The sequence below is a fragment of the Lathamus discolor genome, chromosome 2 (genome assembly GCF_037157495.1).
Source record: "Lathamus discolor isolate bLatDis1 chromosome 2, bLatDis1.hap1, whole genome shotgun sequence".
In the NCBI taxonomy this organism is placed as follows: domain Eukaryota; kingdom Metazoa; phylum Chordata; class Aves; order Psittaciformes; family Psittacidae; genus Lathamus; species Lathamus discolor.
Genome location: NC_088885.1, coordinates 19,099,410 through 19,122,591, shown reverse-complemented (window position 1 = coordinate 19,122,591; position 23,182 = coordinate 19,099,410). Strand labels below are relative to the sequence as shown.

Below are 23,182 nucleotides of genomic sequence, written 5' to 3'. Positions count from 1 at the left end.
ACTCCAAAAGCCGAGGGGTTGACCTCAAGTCTCCCCTGGAGCTTTCTGCCAGAGGCTCCAGGTAGGACCATTCTCCCCGGCTGCAGTATAGAGTGCATTTTTTACATTTGGCCTGGTGCGGACTGTTCCAAGGGCTACTGCATGAGCTCACTCTCATTTAATTTGCTCAAAGGCTTGCTGTTGCTCAGGGCCCCATTTAAAATCATTCTTCTTCCGGGTCACATGATAGAGAGGGCTTACAATCAAATTGTAATTTGGGATGTGCATTCTCCAGAACCCCACAACACCCAAGAAAGCTTGTGTTTCTTTCTTATTAGTTGGTGGAGACATTGCTGTTATCTTGTTGATCACATCTGTGGGGATCTGTCTACGTCCATCTTGCCATTTTATTCCCAAAAAATGAATCTCCTGTGCAGGTCCCTTGACCTTACTCTGTTTTATGGCGCAACCAGCTTTCAGCAGGATTTGGATTATTTTCCTCCCTTTTTCAAAGACTTCTTCCACTGTATCACCCCACACAATAATGTCATCAATGTATTGCAGGTGTTCTGGAGCTTGCCCCTGTGCCAGTGCAGTCTGGATCAGTCCATGGCAGATGGTAGGGCTGTGTTTCCACCCCTGGGGCAATTGGTTCCAAGTGTACTGGACGCCTCTTCAAGTAAAAGCGAACTGTGGCCTGGGCTCTGCTGCCAAAGGAATTGAGAAAAATGCATTGGCAATATCAGTCGTGGCATACCACTTGGCTGCCTTTGACTCCAGTTCATACTGAAGTTCTAGCATGTCTGGTATGGAGGACTCAATGGTGGTGTGACTTTATTCAGGCCATGGTAGGCTACTGTTAGTCTCCACTCTCTATTAGGCTTTCGCACTGGCCATATGGGGCTATTAAAGGGTAAGAGGGTCCTACTGATTGCTCCTTGGCTCTCCAGTCTATGGATCAGCTTATGGATGGGCTGACAATGTCATGGCAGCTGGTCTTGTATTAGAGGTAGTGAAATGATTTTTTTCTGAGACTTGGACCAGGAGAGCACAAGAAACTTTTGAAATATGCTGATGTAAATTAGATTTGCATTTATCATTTACTTTTACTTTATATCTTAGTTTTAGTTCTACAGCTCACTCAGTTGGTCAGGTATACAGTCAGTGAATTGAGAATTTTTGTTCAAGGAATCTCTAGTCCAGAATGTGGAATGAAGGAGGGCAAATTAATAACTAGTGCTTTGAATGGTGACCCAGACTAATAATTAAACACACAACGATCTTGGTAATCCTTGAATGATGTAATCTTCATGTTATCTTGCGTGACTAGATGATAGAGATGCAGCAGATTTCTTTCTACATTTAAGATCATGTGAAATTTATGTTCATAGTGCACCTCTTTTGATCCTGAAGGTAATCTCCTGTAATAAAAAATGTTAAAAACTTCTGAATACATTTTCTAAGTTGATGTATTTTACATTAGTAAAAGTAAGGAAGATTGGGAACTACAGGGTGTAAAACTTTAATGGGCATTATTCCTGCTGTTTATGGTTGACTTGGCTTCATATTTTTATTTTGAGCTTAAATGGATTTCAGTAATTAAGCTATATCCTCTTTTTAGTAAGTATTACTTGCACTGTGTGTGTGAATTTAAGGTAAAGCAGTGTAAACTGAAGGTGCTCGAGTGCCATTATGGGGCATGTACAGGACAGTGAGGTGATCAGGCCCACTCAGCATGGGTTTATGAAAGGCGGGTCCTGCATGAATAACCTGATCTCCTTCTATGACAAGGTGATTTATTTCATGGATGAGGGAAAGGCTGTGGATGTGGTCTGCCTAGACTTCAGTAAAGCCTTTGACATCATTTCCCACAGCATTCTCCTGGAGAAACTGGCTGCTAATTGCTTGGATTGTGTACAGTTGGCTGAGTAAATATCTGGCTGGATAGCCAGTCCCAAGGAGTGGTGGTGAATGGAGTTAAATTCAGTCGGTGGCTGGTCACAAGTTGTGCTCTTCCAGGGTTCGGTACTGGGGCCGGTTCTGGTTAATATCTTTATTTAAGATTTAGATGAGGGAATTGTGTGCACCCTCAGAAAGTTTGCAGGTGACACCAAGTTGGATGGGAGTGTTGATCTGCTTGGGGCAGGAAGGGTCTACAAGGGGATCTGGACAGTCTGGATTGATGGGCCTAGGCCAATTGCATGAGGATCAACAAGGTCAAGTGCCGAGTGCTGCGCTTGAGTCGCAACAACCCAATCTATCTCCACAGGCTTTAGGAAGAGCAGCTGGGAAGCTGCACGGTGGAAAAGGATCTGGGGGTGTTGGTCGACAGTTGGCTGAACATGAGCCAGCTTGTGCCCAGGTGGTCAAGAAGGCCAGCGGCATCCTGGCTTGTACCGGAAATAGTGTGGGCAGCAGGACTAGGGAAGTGATTGTCACTCTGTATTCTGCACTGGTGAGGCTGCACCTCAGATAACATGTTCAGTTTGGGGCCATCACTACAAGAAAGTAGAGATGCTGGAAGAAGAATGGAAAGTAGAGATGCTGGAAGTAGAGATGGAAAGAAGGCAAGAAAGCTGGTGAGGTGTCTAGAGCACAAGTCTTATAAGAAGCAGTTGAGGGAACTGAGAATGTTTAGTCTAGAGAAAAGGAGGCTGATGGGGGAGACCTTGCTGTCTGAAAGGAGGTTGTAGTGAGGCGATTGTCAGTCTCAAGTAACAAGCAATAGGGGATGAGGAAATGGCCTCCAGTTGTGCCAGGGGAGTTTTAGGTTGGCTATTATTAATATGTTCTTCACGGAAAATGTTGTCAAACATTGGAACAGTCTGCCCAGGTAAGTGGTTGAGTCGCTAACCCTGGTGTTATTTAAAAGACATGCAGATGGTGCTTAAGGACATTGTTTAGTGGTGGACTTAGTAGTGCTCGTTAACAGTTGGGCTTGATGATCCTAAAGATCTTTTCTAACCTAAACAATTATATACTATTGTATTAAAATGAAATAGATGTTTGGAATGCACTCTGGATGGGTAGTCTATATCATGTCTTTCAGGCACACAAATGATTTCATGAAATTTATTTACTGTGAAGTACTGTGTGTGATGCTGTACATTACTGAGAACAGCTTTAGCTCTAGTATAGACAATCACTTCAATGCAGTTTATTGTTTCAAACCTAGTTTACTTCCTTACCTCATATATTCAGCTTTTTTTACCATTTGAGAGGATTTCTGTTGTCTTGCTTTGCTGTTCTGAAGGCATTTGTCTCTGCTATGGAAACTAATTGATCTGACAGGGGTCAGAGGAAATATCTGTTGGTTGCCCATGTTTTTGCTACATGTCAAACAATACACTTGTTATGATTTCTTACATAAAATGAATGGCAAAGTGCTAGTATGGCTAAGTGAAATAATGCATTACTTTCTGGATGCCTGCTGAGTAAGCACTTAGTTCAAGAATTCAAGAAGTCCTGTGCTTCTGGATGCTTAAGATTTGTTGCTGGAAGAAAAAAATTGGTCTGTACTTTTAAGTCCTGAGTGACTTCACTGTTAATGTCAGTGATGGAAAAACCTGCACTTCAACAAACTTGAATTGACTAATATAGTTATAACCAAGATAAATTTACAGGATGTGAGAAGTGGGAAGAAGAGGGTGTACACCCATTGGTTAAGTTAAACTATTGTTTGTCCATTGTTTCTGGCTCTGTTACTAGTCATTAACTGTTCATTTCTGCTGTTACTCTTCTGTAGTGGTTATGGCAGCTGCAGTATGTTGACCTCAGTTTACTTGGTATGGGCTAGATTTTCTTTTTTTTTTTTTTTTTTTCAAATTAATCTAAAATTAAAAAGTAAACACTGAATCTGATTGTTAATGAGTAGCAGCAGGAATCTTATAAATACACTAAAATTACACTGGAAGGTACATTGACAGGCTTTTAGTCAATGTAGGTTTTTTTTTAATTAGAATTCTTTGTGAAGTAAGGATGGGAAGAATTATGTAGGACATTAGAGGTGATGCTGAGAATCAGGAGTTCAGGAAGGATGACTAATGATGACTTCTGAACAGAAAATATGGTATTTTTAATTACCTTTATTTGAATTGAGAGCAGGAAATACTGTATCGTAAGGCTGTTAGTTCTTGAATGGGAGCTCTTGATCTGAATTAGTGGAGCATTTTATCTTGAAGTCTTATGGGTAGCAGTCCAGTTTCCATGTGACTAATAAAACATGGATACTTTGGAATTTAGTCAGTGAACAAATCTGAACAACTGTTCAGATTTAAGTAATGAAAGAAAAAAATCTCAGGTTAGAAGCTGGTTAAACCTTAAGGTACCTATTAATAAGAAGTCTTGGTACTGGAATTTAGATGAGAGAAGGAAAAATAAGGTTAGTCAGGAAAACCAGTCCTTTGGTTGTGTATGGTCTGGGTTATATTCATTTGCCTTGCTAATGCCTTTTTAATGTGATTAAAAATCTCCAGAGTTTATGACATTTGAAATTCATTGTGTGGAAAAAAACAAAAGGATTCCTTATTGTTGGCTGCGGTGTTGTGTTTGGTGTTGAAGAAAGTAACTTGTTTTACAGCTTCAGTCAAAGATCAGCACAATCATTTGAGCCTTGACTTTCTCTTCCAGGAGTCTGACAGGGCTGGCAGCATTGTCTTCTGTCAGGCTTTTGTTGTTTAAGATCAACTCTTTGACTCACTGACACTGTAATGAGGAGTAAACAAGCCCTATTTCTTCACAACAATTTGTAGTATGTTTCTAGTGGATTCTGAATTTAACATCATTGATTTAACAGTTGCTAAATCATGTAGCTGGAGTAAACTTCTTTACTAGAGGTAATAGTTGCGTTGAGGAAATTAATATCGCAACCCCATATGGAGGTGTTTATCTTCAGTACTGATGGTATCAGCTTCTGCCCTCCACTCCTACCTGCCTGCTTCCTTCAGAATACCATCTCCTCACTTCTCCTCCTGCATTTAATCACTACTTTGTAGTTACTGGATTTCAAATGTCCTGCTTTGCTTCCCCCCGCCAATAGATGCGTTAAGTTATTGCAGGTCCATGTGTGCTTCAGATGTACTACATGAATGAATGTTCTAGTGGGCTTTAAAAATACGTGTCTGACTAAGTATAGGTACTCAGCAGAGTTTAGAGGATAGAATGTTGCTGAGAAGCAGAGGTTTAAATTTCATGCAATTTCTGTGATTAAAGCACGTAACAGTGATATTCCTTATAACCACCATAAGAATCAACATCTATGGGTGCTCATCCTAGCAGATATATAAACAGTTGAAGCTTTATGGATCTCTGATATTAAAAAGAAGACAGGTCATTGTGTCTTGCAGAACCTTTAATAAAAGTAAGTACAAATATCTTCCTTTACTTGTCAGTGATTGATGTATATTCACCATGCAACTTGCTGGCCATTGGTGACATTTCCAGCGAGCCTGAAAGTTACGATAATTAGGTAGCAAATGCTTAAAGGAAAGTTATGTTGGCGTAATTATTTGGGGAAATTTGCCTCTTGTATTCTAGATTCCATATGGGGTAAGCTAAAGCATTATTTCCATTATTTTTTCAGTACTTCCACACAGTCATTAATTCATGTTGAAATCTATCATTAAGAAGTGAAATTATGTATTCAGAATAGAGAACAGGTTACCTGCTTATTTAGCTGGAAAATGAAGATTGGGTAATTCTGGATACCCTTCACTAGGGCTTTGTTGTAAAGCTTTAGGTAAGGAAGTAATTTTTTTTAGGTTGAGGAAAAAATAAACCTTCTTCCACGCATCCCAAGATTATTATATTGGAGTTTTAGGTAATCAGCAGTGCGTGTGCCTTGATTTGAGGTTCTGTGAACAATTCCATGCAGACATAAGTTCTCTCCTTGGTGAACAAAAAGAGCAGAAATGGTAAAAAAATCTCAGATGGTTTGGAAACACCAAGTCAAGAAAACTCTTGCAAGATAGAATGGTGGTGCTATTGCCAACACTTAATTTTTTGTGCTACTACCCCAGTTGCTAGAGCACTCCTATCGATCATAGAGACCAGGAGTTCTTTTTGCACCAGAGAATTATCTCGTACCTGTTACCCCTCTAGACTGCTGCTGGAAATTGTGGGTAGGACATGCTGATAGTCTCCTGTATAATAAAGTTCCCTGTTCTAGAAATTAGATATTCACTGCGGCTACAGATAGAATTCAGGAGACATATGTGACGGGTGAATATCATAATCTACAGAGAAAAGAGCAGATCTTGGTGTTTCCCTGGCAATACACATTTTTGTACAAAGTGAAGCAGAGATAAGAGGACAAATGGCTGCTGTCAAGCAGGGGAGGGATTGGTTTCTCTGCTTTGTGTCAATTGTCAAACCGCATGCACCTTAGTACAAGGAGGGTCCTGCTTATTTTTAATCAAGGTCCTTTTGACTGCAAATTACTCTTTAGATTGAACAACAGGTATCATAATCATGGCCAAGCACCAATCAATCTGGAGACTAATCAGATGCAGTTCACATAATTAATTTTGCATTTTGCAGGTAATTGTAACTACAGGAAAGTGTCATACGTAGTTCGTTAAACTTTTTTGTTAATAATTCTAAACATAATAAAGGAAAAATGCGTCTGTATAAATCTGTTTAATTAGCTTTAAAAAGCATTGGTAGAAATAGATTTTTTTAATTATCCATTACTATAGGTAGTGAAGGGTCTATATGGAAAATAATAAATGTCCTGATTTAAAGGTGGCACAATGAAAGACTGACTGTTTAATTGGAAAAAGTTTTGTTGTTTTCAGCTGATATTGAAGCCTGAAATACCCTATCTGTAATGCCTAAAGAAGAAAAAGATAATTATTTCTTTTGCATGTAGAAATTGGATGCACAGTTGCTAAACTGAAGCAACTTATATTTACCCAATACAAATCTTAAAATATGCAGTCCTTTTCTAATTTTCTTATAAGAACTTAAATTCTGTGTCTGATTCCATTAATGAATTACTAAACATGGCTCAAAATTTTTCATGTAACAATTAGAAAAGAGGTGAATGCAGTACTGTTTTATCATGTAAAATATTAATTTGCCTTAATGAGATATTTACTTTTAGATAAAGGAAAGAAAACAGTGAATGTTTACAAAATATATCGACTGAATCTTGTCTAAATTATCAAAAAGTGAAATTTTGGATATTCAGGCTTAATTCAAAGATCTAATTTAATGCAGGCATAATGATCTTGTATTGTCAGAGTTAATGTTCTCATAATACTAATTCTGTCTTCCTTCAGGTAGTTTATATAGCACAGTCTACTGCTGTGTAACTTATTACTGATAGGATTCCCATTAATGATCATTATCTTGAAAATATTCTGGTATTTTAAGAATTGTATTTTCCAATGACTTTGTGTTTAGGTTGTCTTATTCAAAAAAGAAAAAGTGCTGGCAAGGGACTTTGTTTTTCCTGGTTATCACTGCTGTAGGTAACTTGTCTTCTGAGAAATATCAAAGACTTAAATGCTTCCATTAAAGTTTCTGTTGAATCTTTCCTCCACTTTTTACTTTTTTTTTTAGTATGGTGGCAAAATTATAGCATTTTTTAACAATTAATTGTTTCTCTGTCTCGCTGTCTCTCTCTCATAAAAGGCTGGTATTCATCAGCTTTCTAATTCATCCAAATAATTTATAGGACTTAGCGATGTCTGATGTGCTTTTGTCTTTTGCAGACCAGGTGTTTCTAACCTTTTTTACTGATTATTAGTTCACTAATAACCTATTACACTACAAATCTAATGATCTGTTTGGGGATTTGATTTTAAAAAGTACTCCTGGTCTCACTTTAGTGGATGAACCAGCTTTGTTTATACAGTGCTTGCTAACAGAGGTGGCTATTTTATTGATGAATATGGAAAAAGAGTATAGTCCAGTGCTCTGTTCCATTCCTCTAATTTATGACACCAGTAATAATAGATGATGAATGAGATATCCAAAACATTAATCAATTATCTTAAGAGGTGTACTATATCAAAGAGGAGGAGACCAAGAAATAATCTCATATAATGCCTCCAAGAAAAGTAAACTAATTCCGGAGTCATTTATTCAGCGATATGCAAAAACCCAGAGAAATCTGTTGCAATTGGACTGCTATAGTTAGTATGATGTTAATATAACTCAGCATTCCAAATGTGCTATTCTAGACATTTGGATCGCCAGATTCAGGTGGCAAGAGATGTAAAATGTACATCATTCTTAAATATTTAAGGTAATTTAAGTTAAAATGTTGAGTTTAAGCATGTTTAAAATAAAACCCAGCAATTTTGTCTTATGTTGATGATGCGTACATCCTCTTTCCTAAATTCATCTATCCGTTAACCGGGTTGAAATTTGCAGCACTTCTCTGATGTGTTTTAAATTCACTAACTTCATGATTCTGTGTTAAATATGTACTTGTTCTAAGAGAAACTGCGAAGCCTTTTGGGTTTCTTAGACGTGAAGTTTCCATGTTTTATTTGGATGGCACAAGCAATAGTTCTTCTGGTCATACTGGCTATCTCAAAAGGAGTCTTCATGCCAGAAGAGGCATTGGCTGACTATGTGGTATTCATGTGCCACTTTGCTATAGACAGGGAACATCAAAGAACTGGGCAAATTTTATGCAAGCGAATTATTACCATTCTTATTAATCTGTTTCTTAGTGTTAATAAGTCCAGTGACCTTTAGTCACCATTATAAAATGGAGTGGGATTGAGGGAATGCAAACGTTACTGATGTTGGTAGAAATAAAACATCCTGGAGGTGGTGTGAGGTTTTCCGTTTCACAGACTGACACTTTGAGGTTCTGTGATTATGTTTTTTATCACATTTAGATGACCTAAGTGTGGGCTTAGATAATTTTTTCATCAAAATGAGCAGTATGTCTTCTGTCCTCCTCATGTTCTCCTTTTTTGGTATTTTCCTCCCATGCCTTGCACCTCTGATGGGGTTTATATGGCTGTACGGAACTTACCCAGCTGCTAATATATTTCCTTCTCTGTTGAGGCTATACAATGAGTTACAAAATAGTTAGAAAGTTTTGGTGTGGAGTTAACTAAACATAATAAAGGCTATACTTTCTACATTAAGGACAGTGCTTGTTGATGTATGATTATCCTTGATTATTTCTAATCAAATTGGATCACCTTTGGATGCAGATGGTTAAACTTACCTACCTAGTTGTATTAAACTTATGATCCATTTTCATGTTTATTTCTTATGTGTAAAACTGTGCAAAAGAACATCTTAGTGTGCAACAAGGCCAGTATGGTAAATGTTTTTCTATATTTCATGGATCTCAACTTCATTTTGTGACTAAGATAAAGCAGTAACAGTTGGATACTAAACCCCTTGTATTGAGCTGGATTTTTGTTCCCCGTCGTGATCCGCTTAAGAGTCTCAGGATGGTGGCATGCTGTCACTGTGCTCATGTTTGTATTACAGGTGGACATTTTCTACTTTCTCATTTCCAAGAATGCATTTTATTGGCCTTCTTTCTACTCATAGCCTTGATTTAACTGTTAACTGTAGAATTTACTGTAGTTACAACTCTTCACATTAACGTTATCATCAGAAGGTGTCAGCAGTTGCTTTCTATTTTTTGTTTCTTCTTGGTCTTTAATAAACACATTGAGTATTGTTAGTCATATACTACTTCTAATCACTGATCTTTATGATGAAAAATTAACATACTTTTTTAAAATAGTGAGTTGTAACAGGATTTTTTTTTATTAGATTTTGTTTGTTTGTTTGTTTTCACTTTAATCTAAATTCAGGCATCTAGTGGAAATATTTATATTAATTCTAACTTATATGAATGTGCTGTATTTATGAGTCAGAGTAGGACTGCTTTGGCTCAGTCACCCATACTTATGCAGTTGTTAAATTTTACTTGTTTTTCTACAAAGCTTACATTACCAGGTCTGTAATTTTTAACACAGTTAAGCTTAAAGAGAAGTGGAGGATATCAGTAATTTTTAAAAACTAGAAATTTTATTTTCTAAGTTTATTAGATCTTTACATAGTAAGTATATACATTGGTATCTTGGTATATTTGTCTTTTAATTTCCCACTCTTCTGGCCATTTGTATTGGAGTTTCACATATAACTTTTAAGAGCTTTGTCACCCTTCCATTTATCTTAAGGTCTGCCTTGGCTGCCAAAGTAGAAACCTTACAGTCAAGTCTTGAAGGTGGTTAACTCATATCACTGCATTATATAAAAGAAACCAAGGTCTTTCTGCGTTGGGATGCCTGTGGTGTTAACACTGGGTTAGTGATTAGGGTGGGATGGATTTCCCTTTTCTGCAGGCCCACAGACTTTTCATTATGTTCTGAATGAAATCAAGATCTGTTGAAGACTGAGGTGTTTCCCAATAAGGGAAAGATTGAAGAGTATTCATTTGCATTATCAGTACTTAACCGTGGTGCCAGACCTTAGTTTAAGGCAAATAACTATTAAAAAAGCAACAGAATCCTATCATATATTCAGTACCTTTCTCATTATGTTCAGTGTGAAATTAAGACTTTTTAGAAATCAGAAAAGTCCATTAAACAGTGTTTTAGAGATTAAGGTGCTTGTTCATGCTTGTGGTAACATGGCTTTAAGTTTCTTCTGTCTGTGATGCATCATAGGAACTTGAATCAGCATTAGGTATCTGAGATGAGTGCTGTTATGTCTCTGTACTGCTTTCTGTTCTGGAGAATGTATTTAAAAATCTCATGTAGTGGATACATTTCACTTGAAATTAGTTGGAGCAGGCAGCCAAAAAGAGAATGGTAGCAGAACTTGGAGTATACAATGCTCACCCAAATAAAAGATGAACAGACTCAGTACCTCAAGTCATTTATAGAAAGTAGAAAGACTCTGCATTTTGCAGAAATTAAAATATCAGTATTGTTATTAAAGTATACTGAGAAAGGGATTTGGCAGCTTTTGCTTTACCAAAATTTGAGCATAAGCATTTAATCCAGTAACACTTAAGGCCTAAACTGGGAGAGCCCTTCTGTGGAATAATGCATGATTTCGTCTATTTGAGAGTAAGATTCAATATCCACTCTCTTTTGTATGAATATCCTTAAAGACCAACCACCATTAATTGTGTAAGATGATGATTGCACGCTGTATAAATTTATAAAGTAGTCAGTCCTTCACGTGCAAATCTGTGCAATTTGTAGTTTTGTATTTGATGCTTCAATAAATAGGGTATTTAAATAAAAATGTAATTGCAAAGAATAAATTTGCAGCCATGTAAAAAAAAAAAAGAGCTGATTCAGTAATATGTTTTGTGGTGGCAACAGAGGAATGCTTTGGCCTTAAGCATATTGCTTGAGAAATAAGGATCTTAAATGTAGGCTTGTACTTTGTCATGTGTATGACAACTGAGGGCTTATTAGAATCAAGTGCATGACTAAGGTTCTTTTGAAAAGGAGAAAAGAACTTTAAATAGCAAAATGTGAATATGAATTAACTGTAGATTAGTGTTTTGCCCAGTCCATTTATTTAAGCATTAATTATGTTTCATCATTTCTAGGGTAGTATTTGTGGGTTTTTTTAAACACAATATAAGAGTGGTTTTAACTGAAAAATCAAGTTTTGTTACCGAAATAAATACCCTGTAGTTTGGAGTACTTCTGGGCTAGAGTGTAGTGAAGTCTCAGTGAATACTGTAGATCAATACACAGTGAAGGGTTAATTGTGAAAAATTATGTAAGTTCTGTTTTCTTATAAATCAAGACGTTGGTAAAGTGTGCGCTTACTGTTGATCATCAGAATACAAAACTATCTGTTAAAATCAATTAACATGTGTATCTGATGACTGATTGTATAAATATGAAAGTCAAATAATTGTAATCGTTAACCATGGCTTCAGGTCATATGAGTTGTCAGCTCAAAAAAACTAGAGGAGAACGAGGTTGATTTGCATATATTTAATGTGGCATGCTGTACATGTGGGAATTTGAGATAAACCTTTGCTAGTAATCTGCTTGTTTTTATCTAAAAATCAGCTAGGAAACGTGGGTCATACCAGTCAAATGAGCTATGTGTTGTATTGATAGCAGTTGATTCAGTAGTTTGGGATTTAGCATTTTACTATGTATTTTAGTATTCCAAAATTGATTTTTTACTAAGAGACAATTGAAAGAAGCTTGTTAAAAAGTTATTCAGGAAATACTCAAGGTTCTTATCAGGAACATACTCAAAATTGTCATATAACTGATTGAATGCTGGGTTACTTTGGCGGCTTTCGGTTAGACTTATACAATATATGTAACAAGCATTTCTTTGCTTTTTATGGTAAAAATTGGAGATACATTAAGAATTTTATTGAAGTACTGTACTCTGTCACAACAGTATCTTTCTATGTGAAGTCGGCCAAAAATATAATTTTTAATTTATCAATTGTAATAGAGGGAAGTATGGCAGAGGAATGAGGCTTCTGGCCTGGAAATGATTTACATATTAACTTCCTGAATATAAGAATCCATTTTCATTGATAGTGCAAAATATTATGTGAAATTTATAACATTTCAAAGAATCCTTGAATTGTGAATCAGAATATAGTCGTCAGTGCCTTATATTATGTTTAATTTGGTTAAGTATGTCTGTCCAGCCTTTCTCTTTTCCCCTGTATTTGCTACTTAACATTCAGAAAGAAAAAATCAGAATTCCAGTCCTAAATTTTAAAATTATATGTTGTAATAATTTTCTGAAATTTCCTCAGGTTTCTATGTTCGTAAGTTCCTAAAGGGAAAAAGCAGCAGTATGCAGTTTCTTTTGATGTGATTTGTACTTGCAAACTAAGAAACTTTCTGGTGATGGCAGTATCAAAACGCAGAATTGTTGCTTAGTGCTTTTTGCCATGAGCCTTATTTATACTTTTGCCATTGTAAATATTTGAAATTTGTTCTTGGGTATGCAGTACAATCCAGTTCCTTGTATTCTCACACAAAATAAATTAAGTACAGCAAGGCGCTCAGTTTCTCAACCTGGGCAGAGTACAGTGCACACAATTAGCTGATTTCCGGTGTTCTTTCTCCATGAACTATGCTTGAATGGCACTGCCTTTTGCTTCAGTCTTTTTTTCTTTTTTTGACCAATCTTTTGCATGATCTGTTGAGTAAAGGCACCTTTAGTATGTCTGAGGGCTGGGGAGAAAAGGAGCAGCTGGCAGAAAAGAGGAATGGAATCATACTCAGTTTCAGTCCTTTACCTGTTGTGTAGGATGGAGTTTTTATTTGCTTGCAAGAGGTATAAAAGTATCTGTATCTCAGGTCATTCGCTGGTTTGTGTCCTTTCTTTAAATGATTTACATGTCTATTTGAGCAGGGAGTTACGACCCTCTAACTTGGAAACAGTTGTGCGAGGAGGTCGGTTCTGTAACCACAGATTAGAAACCCACATTAAACATGAAACTTGCTAAAAACTAAGTAAATTGTAAAAGGAAGAAACATGTGGTGGTAAGACATTGGTTGCTGTAATTACGGTTTTAGTTCTACTGTAACTCATTGGTGAAAAATTGCTTTGCTATCTGGGGCTTCCAAGCTGCAAATGAATGAAAATGATCTATGACTAAGTGGTACTTCCTAAAGAAGATCAAATTCCAGAACCTTAGGATCATTCCTGAGCCATTTTATGTCCCAGTAATCCCCAAAATCTTTTAATGTGTGAAGGTATATACTGCTTTTACAAGGATTCATTACTTTCAAAAAGGAGGATTTGGGATATGTACGATTTGTTTAGGGTGGATGGGATTTGCAGATGTGGTGTGGGAAAGAACTGGCATTCTCAAAGTGAAATTTGGGCAGTAAAAGAGGATACCTTAGCAAAAAAAGTCTCATTTGTCCCACTTCAGAAAAATATTATGAGAAGAAAGTGCTTCATGTTCCTTAAAATATAGCAGGTTTTTTTTACTCCTGTGTTGAGGGCCTTGCAGTGTTATTAGCTCAAAGGGGAGGTATGCTTTTTCATGATGACTATATTTAGTCAGGAGGAATAGTCCTTTTTAAAGCAAATTGAAATGAGTGTATGAGAGCGTGAAATTATCAGTAGCGCTCGTGCACATCTACATTACTTCTACATACTCTTTTGAATGACCACACAACAGAACAAGTACTTCATTTCCACTGTGTTGATTTTTCCTGACAAAACATGGCAGTCTGTCCAAAGGAGGGTGTTTAGCCAAGATAAATATAAAATTTATGATTAAGCAAAGTGTTTTCTTATTATAATCCCTGAAGAGAATTTGAGACTTGTTAAATATAATGTGTCCAGGTAGTTTTAAGAGTAAATTATCCTTTATGCTTTTAGGTGCTGAAATACAGCCACACCATCAACCATTTGAGATCTTACCAGCAGAAACAGAACTGCATACTGATTACCTTTGAACCAAAAGCAAAAAAAGTGCATATGTACAATATATAACCTCATGTTTGATGTATGCATTCAGTTTTACAGTCCTGTACAGAGATCAAAAATCCATGTCAGTAGCATGGTTTATGAAACTGTGTCTCTTTCCTGTAATGTGTGTTACAGAAGAAAGCAAATAAACCTTTTTGACGGAATGGATTGATAACATGATTACACTTCTGGCGCATTTCTTTAACTGCTGTATTTGCAGAATACCACTTTGAGGAAAATTATGGTGACTGTCAATATTATTCATTAAAATAAATGGAGAATGAAAGTTAATTCAGGAGATGAGTGGACTTTGACCTTTGTGGTACCAGTGTTGGCTTTAGAGTGCAGTGTTGTAATGAAATTGTGAATGTACTTAGGTAGTGGTTATTAAATGATCTCACTGTATTCTTTCAAGGACTATGAACTTCCAAAATCAAGGATAACATTAGATGTCAGCCAAGTATTTTGTCCTTCTCGTGGTTTGTCTTTATATCTGAATTAGTGCCAGTTTGCACAGATTGTGTGTCAGCTTAAATACAAGAAACAGGCCTCAGTCTGCTTGAACTCGTTCCACCAAAGACTTCTGAAAACTTTCGGTAGTCTGCAAACTGTAATGGTGTTTCACATTAAGTTGCTTTGTAGAATTATAAAACAGGTTTTCGTGTGCTTTCAAATAAAATGTTGTCATACGCTAATGAATGAGATACCATCTGTAATAATTAAGATTATTCTACTTGTTTTCCCCCTGCAGCAAAACTTCTGAAGGTTTGCAGAAGACAGTAAGAGAACCACCAAGAAGGCTATTGCAGTATTGTAAGTACTGCACCCAGGAAAAAAAAAATACGTGACTTAAGAATGTTGTAAAGAGATTTTCATTTTTTTGGGGGAAAAATGAGCTACATAAAGGATTATGTGTAAAATACAGAGCAGGATATATTGTAGCAATCATGTTAATAATTTACAAGGGAAAAGCTGCACTTTTGTAAAACCTAAAATTGTATCCTTGTGCAGTGTAATCAGGAATTCACCAATAGCAATGAAAAATATTTCTCTATCCACCAAAGATTGATCTAGTTTATATACATTTGTTTATTTAAAACTATCAGAATTTAGAAAATCATTGTAGTTTTGTAGGTTTGTCATTTGTTTTAGTGACTTATTGTTTAGGTTATTTTGCAGAATTATTTATTTGCTGATTTATTTATGTATTTCATTATTTATTTATTTGATTATTTAGTAAATTATTTATCTGATGAATTATTAATACATCTTCATGACATGCTTTAAATTATTTATAACTTAATTTTGAGTTTATTGCTTTTCGACGCTGCATTGTTACTGACTAGTTTTGATTTTATTTTTTTTTCTTGGTTCTTGAAAATTAAAGTACTAGCTCTAAGGCAAAAGTATGTTCTTTGCAGAATCCATAGATGGTTTTCAATGAAGTACTTTACCATGTAGATACTAATTTTATTTAGCTTTCTATTGTTTAATATCACTTTTCAACTTACTTAGCTTTTGCTTCTATTATTTCATAGATGTGTCAAGATCAAATGAGTGCCCTTCAAGGAGCAAAAATGTTTGCTTTAAAACATGCTGAAACAGAGTAGTTCTGTTAATAAGTACTCTGTAATTCTTCTTAAAGTTAACTTGAGATATTTTTGTCCCAGTAAAATGGATGTTTTTAAAATGAGACCTTTGATATTTGAATCAATATGTTTAATTTCTAATAAAAACAATATTTACATAATAACTCATACGGAGATTTCCTTCGTCTGCAAGGTTTTATATATATGAGGAGGAGTAGTGGTCTCTTTAGACCCATGCAGAAGACGACGTATTTCAAGGGGGGAAATTGGGTAGAAGGGTTCCTCCATGTCCCCCACTGTTTTTTGCATGCATAGGAATTTATATGCTCCAAAAATTTAACATCTCTGTTGTCTGTAAACTGCTCTCAGGTTCTCTGTTCGTAGCTCCTAGTGCACAACATACTGTTGTGAAGTCTGCTTTTGTGTTGCTTTCTTTTGACAATAAAAAGGTCAAAACCCTAATCTTTTACTCCAGAGAGGCCTGAGTGAAGGTATAAAAACAGTGTAAGGGGCCAGCTGTAGTCTTTGTGTATGAGCACCAGCTCTGTGGAGTTTAGAACAGGTGCCTGGTATCAGGATTTGACTAGGAGTCAGTTCTGTCTGGTGGGATTTTTCAGGACTGATGAGCCTGCTAGCTCAAGTTGCCTATTTGACCTCAGCTCCTAACGAGTAACCTGTTGGGCAGTTGTAAAGCCACCTTGCAGGAGAGTGCTGTGACTGTCAGCCCTGTTTCAGGGCTTTAATGAATAGGGCAAAGCAGCAGTTCATCTGCAAAAGTGATGTGTGCATAATGAGGCCTTTATTCTATGTTTAGTGCTTGAAATGAATTACTATATACTTTAAAGTTTTAACACAGCATGGAAAGGCTGCATTGTACATTTCAACTTTCAGTGTTGTTGAAATACAGTAGAAATGGCCTCTCTAGACAGGTTTCACTATAGAACTTAAATTATGCATGTGTATATCCAAATTCCTTATTTTGAAATATTGAATGTATGAATATTTAATTTGTATCTTGCTTTAGTATCTTCACATACTTGCCTTAAAGGAAGCTGTTTCCTTTGATTTATATACATGGATAAAAATGTGTGTACAGTATGTATCAATGGTTTTTCTCTCTACGGTGTTAGATGAACAGCTTCAGATAATGATAGCTACTGATTTTTATTCTGTAGCTTGCTACCATTGTATAAAACATAAATTTGTTGTATTTGTTCTATTAATCTTACTTGAATTTCAAATTCATTTGCTTTTAAGAAGTATTTTCTTAATTATATACGTTAAGGAAAGTCAAGTATATTGCAGTATTTTTGGTCTGTGCACAGTAACAAAGCTCTGAATATTATTATTTGGGGCAGAGTTCCAATCTCAGATTTGCATTTCTCCTTATTTGAATGTTTTCACTGAAGCTGAGAACTCCGAGGGAGTTCCTCAACATATACTAGTTTATGTGACATGCTCTATGAAATTTAGTACAGTCACTCTCAGTTCCTTGTTTAAATGAGGTCTTACTGTTGAATAAGACCTATTATAAGCAGTTACAAAGGTAAGTGCTGTCAATGCATTCTGCTACCAGTTTCTTGGAGTATGAAACACTTCCTGAAAGACGTGCTACTACTGTTATAGGGTAATATAACGCAGCTTATGTGTTGGCACTGAAAGTAGCTACTTCATAATGATGACAAGTGAAAGTACAGCCAAAGGTCACATTAAACAAGAGATTTCTTTCACACCTCATCCATTTTCTGGATGTGGTATGAAAATAGCTTTGTTCCCTACACTTAAGTATTTTAAAGAGTAAGTTATCTTGAAATAATTTTTTATGCCTTGTATATTACTTTGTTCATGTTCTTAGAGATGGACTGTGGAATTCTAGCATGCTAACTTCAGTGCTACAAAAGTGTTTGAAATTAGCTTAAATTTTTGGTTCAATTAGACAACATAAGTAGTATTTCATTTCACTACATTTTTTTTTTGTTAGATTTGCTTAAAGGCACAGCTTTAAGTTCTAGAAAAAGGACTATTCATGTGCAAGGTGGTATTTATATTGATGTTGCATGACTAACTATGGTTTTATTCCTTTTTGTATCTTTTAAGAAGAAAGATATAGGGTTTATTTTTTTTCTGAAAATTGCAGTCTGTTTTTCAAAGATGGTAAAAGAATGAACCTATCTGTGTTGACAGAATGTTCTTAGCTCTGTTTTAAAGGGATCCTACCTGTGATGGGAAAGGATAATTTACGCTGTATGCTCAATCAGTTCTCCACCATGCACTGACAGAAACAACCAACCAGGATGCTATAATAAGGTGTCATTTTAAAAATGTGAATATTCACGTATTAGATAATGAAAATGAAGCTGGCTTGTTTCACAAAGACTGCTGAACAGTTAGGAGATGCTTGTTGGAAAGCCTAAATCTGGTGTATTATTGGTAGGTGTATTTCTGTTCTAATCTAACTCCATAGAAAATGCAGAAGCCATATTAAGCTCTTCTTCAATTTATTCCATACAGATAAAAGAATTTACATCTCATGAGTCATATATTTCCTGTTGTATCTTTAATACAGCCATTTTTAGTATTTTTCTTGCCTCTCTCCTCCATTGGTATGCTTAGAGAGTCTGTGTGTAGGAACTTTTTATTTCACCCATGAGGCAAAGAGGAGTTCAAATCAATAGCAGTGTGTTGTTGATACTAAATGATGTTTCTTCTTGCCACAATAAGACTTGATTTTGTCATCCTAATGACGCTAGCTTGCTTCACAGAATAGGGATCATCACTCTCTCAAATCAAACTTTAAAAGTATTAAAAAAATTCTTTTGAAGGAAATACTAGAGAAATACTGTGGTATTTGTAATCAAACACATACACTGGCATTGTAAAAGGAATATTCACTTTGTAGGGAACCTGCTTTGAAATGTATTTTGAAAGTCTGTGATAAAGGATGTAGGACTGATCAGAGCTGACAGTGGTAATCAGAATAGCTTGGTCTTGTTTATGCATACTTTCTGTCTCCAGTGCTGAGAGAAGCTAAAAATCAATTTTGCTAGTTTAACTTCCCCTTTCTGGCATAAAGTTTGCACACTCATGGAATACCACCAGCATACTTTATTCTCCCACATGTAGGAATAATATCTTCCCATATATGTTAAAATGCCTACCAGGAAGAGCCTCTAACATCTTGTCAGCAATAAAGTGAAAATGTAAAAAGTTCAGTGGAGAAGGCTGTGCCTAGTGTGGTGACTTGTCTCTACTGAAACATGTTTTTCCTTTCAGCTGAAATTCTGATCTCGTAAACATTTGAGTTTAACTTACGACAGGCTGATAGTGGCACTGAAGTTGATGAATGTATTCTCTTACAGCATTATATTTAGTAAACACTAATTTTAGACTATTTTCTTTATCCCAGGCTCTTGCATTTGACATATGGTTATAGCTGGATTTAATGTTCCTCTGTTGTGAGGATCAACAAACATTAAAAACATCCCTTATAGTGGCTGCAAACCCAGCAAATATACCAAATGCAAAGAGCTTTGTTATTCTCCCTTTTTTGGTTGTTGTTTATATTATTCCTCTTGTGAGAATAAGTGCCATGCTTCAGTTGACTGGAGTTTCTGAAGAGCATAGGCATGTGGGATTTCCCCGTTTTATCATATTTATGTCAATTCTAATGTTTGATATAAAAGTTGGGAGGTTTTAGATTAATACTACAAAACTTAAAACTTTTGTACAATGAGCTTTAACATGAAATTTGTATGATTTGTAGATTCAGGTAAACAAGAAGTTACTCCTCTGGAATTATAGTATCTATTGGTATAGATACAGTTGGTGTGTACAGGTAATCTAGAAACTTGATGTATAAGCTTTTCTTTGAAACTTCTCCTGATTTGCAGCCAACAAATGAAATTGTTGCAATTATTTGACTAGATAAATTTACTTTTTTCTCTTTCTCCACAGAATGATTTATTTCTCTACTAAGCAACTCCTTTCCATGGGAGGTCTAAGCTATCTGTTCCTTAATTGGTTAAAAAGATACTTTTCTTAACATTTTCATTCACATATGATAAAGAGTTCTATTTGCCTTACTGTGCCCACTTGTTCTTAATAAATAACCTCATTACCTGGGAGTGAATGTAAAAATAATTTGGGAGTGAGAAGTATATTTTGGTAACGATCTGAAAAAAATGCCTTTTGTTCTCTTTAATCACCTAATATCTACAGTACTACTCTTTAAGACTCTTTCTAGAGAGACTTTTATTGTATGCATGTGCACGCATTACATTCTTAAAAGAATTAGTAAAACTACGGTCACATCTGAAGGCATATTCTGCATTTTCAGTAAAACATATTTTGAATAAGTAGCTGATCTATGGAGTAGAGTTGCCCATTGATTCTAAAGATACTTTTTTTCTGTGCTCAGACAACTCAAGATGGTAATCATTTGTAATTTCTTTCCTTCATGAAAAGGAGTGATGAATAATATGATTGGAAGGAATGCATGAGTCATGAAATGGGGAGCTGGGCAATCATGGAAAAATTCACTTTAAAAACTGTTCTGCTTACCAGGATCTGTAATGTAAGTTCATTTTTCTGTAACATAATGCAGAAATTATGATGGTAGAGGTTTTAATAAAAGCCTTGGGTGGATGAACAACAACTCTCTAAGTGGATTTGAACATTGGCTGGTGGGTTATAAAAAAGAGTTCTTTAACTCTCAGCTAAAAGTGATTGTGGATATGGTGATCAGAGGACACTCTCTTCTAAGCCCATATGAATGTGGAAACAAAATGTCTTAAAATATACTACAGTTAATGTGGAGTGAATGCAGAGCCTACGGTCCTGAAAGTATCTGCCCTACTATAAAACAGCTTTTAAAAGCTGTTAAAATATTGATAACTTGGTAGAGCACTTCAGAAACTTATTTCTATTACAGATGTAGATCCATGTAGCCAGTCAACATTTGTACTTCTCTTTTTTTTATTGGGTGTACAACTACACATGAAAGAGAAAAAAACAAAGTACTGTTAACTAAATAAATGGCTTAATTTTTCACAGCTCCACCCACTAAAACATCCATCTGGTTTTCAGCTTTTGTCCTGCACTAAAATCATCAAGAATGTATTAAAAAATTGCTTGGTAAAACCAAGCACCAAGTCTGTGTCCCAAACATGACTCTTATAACCAGCTGCTGTTCTCTCTGCAGTGACCTGGGCTGGGCAGAGTAGCATCTGCCTCTGTTTTCTTTACAGTGATCCAAGCCAGATTTCTTCAAACCCTGTTGCTGATATTTTCCCTGCAGCACTCATGCTAATTTCTTCTGCATGCTGCAGCTGTTTTTGAAAGATCTCTTCACTTTTTCTTTTCTGACTTACTCTTTCCATAAATTTAAAGAGATGACTTTTAAAATTACTGAGTAGTATTGACTGTAGGACTTTTTGGTTGCCTTGCTTTAAGGCATATGTCAGCATTATAGAAAAAAGTGTAAATTAGATTTATTTTCCAAAGGAAAGCTCTGTCTTGCCTGTGGTTGTTATGGACAAAGAATTGGGATGTTGAACTGTGTTTAATACATTCATTTAACTTCTGAAAATCAAGGTGAAGCTGTTGGTGGTGGTTTGGGACTGGGCAGAGTTCAGAAACAATTCAGAAGTAAAAAGAGGTATTTGGTCTGTGAACTAACAGTATAAAAAAAGGCAGAATACTGTAAATGAGAATAAAAGGCTATTAATGACATAAAATTATTAATTGCAAGGTTAAGGAAGGCAATATTGCTAAATAGTTAAATGCAAAACAGTGAAGTGTGAGTTTGCTATATTAGGGGAGATACAGCTCAGTTTTCACAATCATTGCCAATGGAAATTATGGAAAATCTTTTAAGGCTTTTTATTTTATTTTAAGTGAAATCAAGAGTCTGAGGTTGGTTGTGGGATTTATTTATTTATTTTCCCCCCTGTAATCATTCAGGTATTAAAAGCAGGCAGAGGTTCCTAGTTTTCTGCGTATTTCGTAGTGACTATATCTTACGGGAGATTGTGTTTACCTAAAGTTTTCCCTGCAGATTTCTTTCCAGTTCTTGTATTCTCCTGGTACAAATATGAATAAATGTACAAGCCCTATGCATTCAAAACTGATGCTCTACTTAAATTCAAGATGTCTGTTGATTTTGATTTTAAAGAAATATTGTTAGGCGGTTATTACGTGAAGATCATGCAAGGTCCTACACCTGGGTCTTAGCAATCCCAGGCACAGCTACTATTCTATGATTCTGTGCTGTCATGTCTTGTTCACATGATATTTTCAGAGTCTTAAAAAAAACCCTAACAAAACCAGGAAAATGATGCATGTGACAAAATATTTGAAGAAATAACATTGATACAGTGATTTAGGAAGACCTGCATTAGCAAGCTGTTTAAGATCTTGTTGCTGACTTCTGGATAATTAACACTAGTGGTGTATAAATATCTGTTGAATACAAATAACTGAGCTAAAACATTTATGGTTTCCCATGAACCACATTGAAGAATCACAGGATAGTTGAGGTCAAAGGCACCTTTGAAGATCCATCTGGTCCAGCCACTCAGCCCAAAGCACGGTCAGATAGAGCAGCTTCCTGTCAGTAGGGCGTTGTCTGTCTGAGTTTTGAATATCTGCAAAGGTGGAGGAGACTCCGCAGCTGCCATGGACAGTTTGTTCTGGTCTTTTATTATCCTAAGGATAAAAGTTTTTGCCATTTTAAAATGCTATTTCTTGTGTCCATTAACTTTTGTCTCTTCACTGGATACCACTGGGTCAGGCTCTGTGGCATTCGTACTCCCTCCCACTGGAAATATCTACAAATAGGTACAATCCCATGAGCCTTTCCTTCTCAAGGCTAAACAATCCCAGCTCTCTCAGAACTACTCATATTTCACGTGTTTCAAACCCTTTATCTTTCAAGCCTTCCGCTGGAGGCACTCTAATAAGTTCATGTCTCTCTTGTACTGGGGAGCCCAGAACTACATGCAGTACCCCAGAAGCATATCACCAGTACTTTCTAAAGGGGAATAATTACCTCCCTCCACTTCCTGCTCTTCCTCTTCTAATGTTCTTAGCCTCTTTTGCTGTGAGGATGCATTGCTGGCTCATATTCAACTTGATGTCCACTGGGATGCCTGCGTCCTTTTCTGTTTTCCAGAAGCTTGACCCTCAGCCTGCAG

General features: G+C 36.0%; 1 protein-coding gene across 11 annotated transcripts in view; it reads left to right on the top strand.

The window, feature by feature from the left end:
* Positions 1 to 23,182, top strand: part of TBC1D5 (TBC1 domain family member 5) — a 328,319-nt gene that overhangs the window by 15,177 nt on the left and 289,960 nt on the right. For 9 of the 11 annotated variants that reach the window (XM_065666027.1, XM_065666023.1, XM_065666030.1 and 6 more), the window contains exon 2: positions 15,152 to 15,213. The exons of 1 other annotated variant lie outside the window; for it this stretch is intronic. The gene's annotated coding sequence lies outside the window, so the exon portion shown is untranslated. Of the gene's footprint in view, positions 1 to 15,151; positions 15,214 to 20,453; positions 20,563 to 23,182 lie in introns of all 11 variants that reach the window. One more of the 11 variants, XM_065666029.1, reaches the window with a different exon arrangement.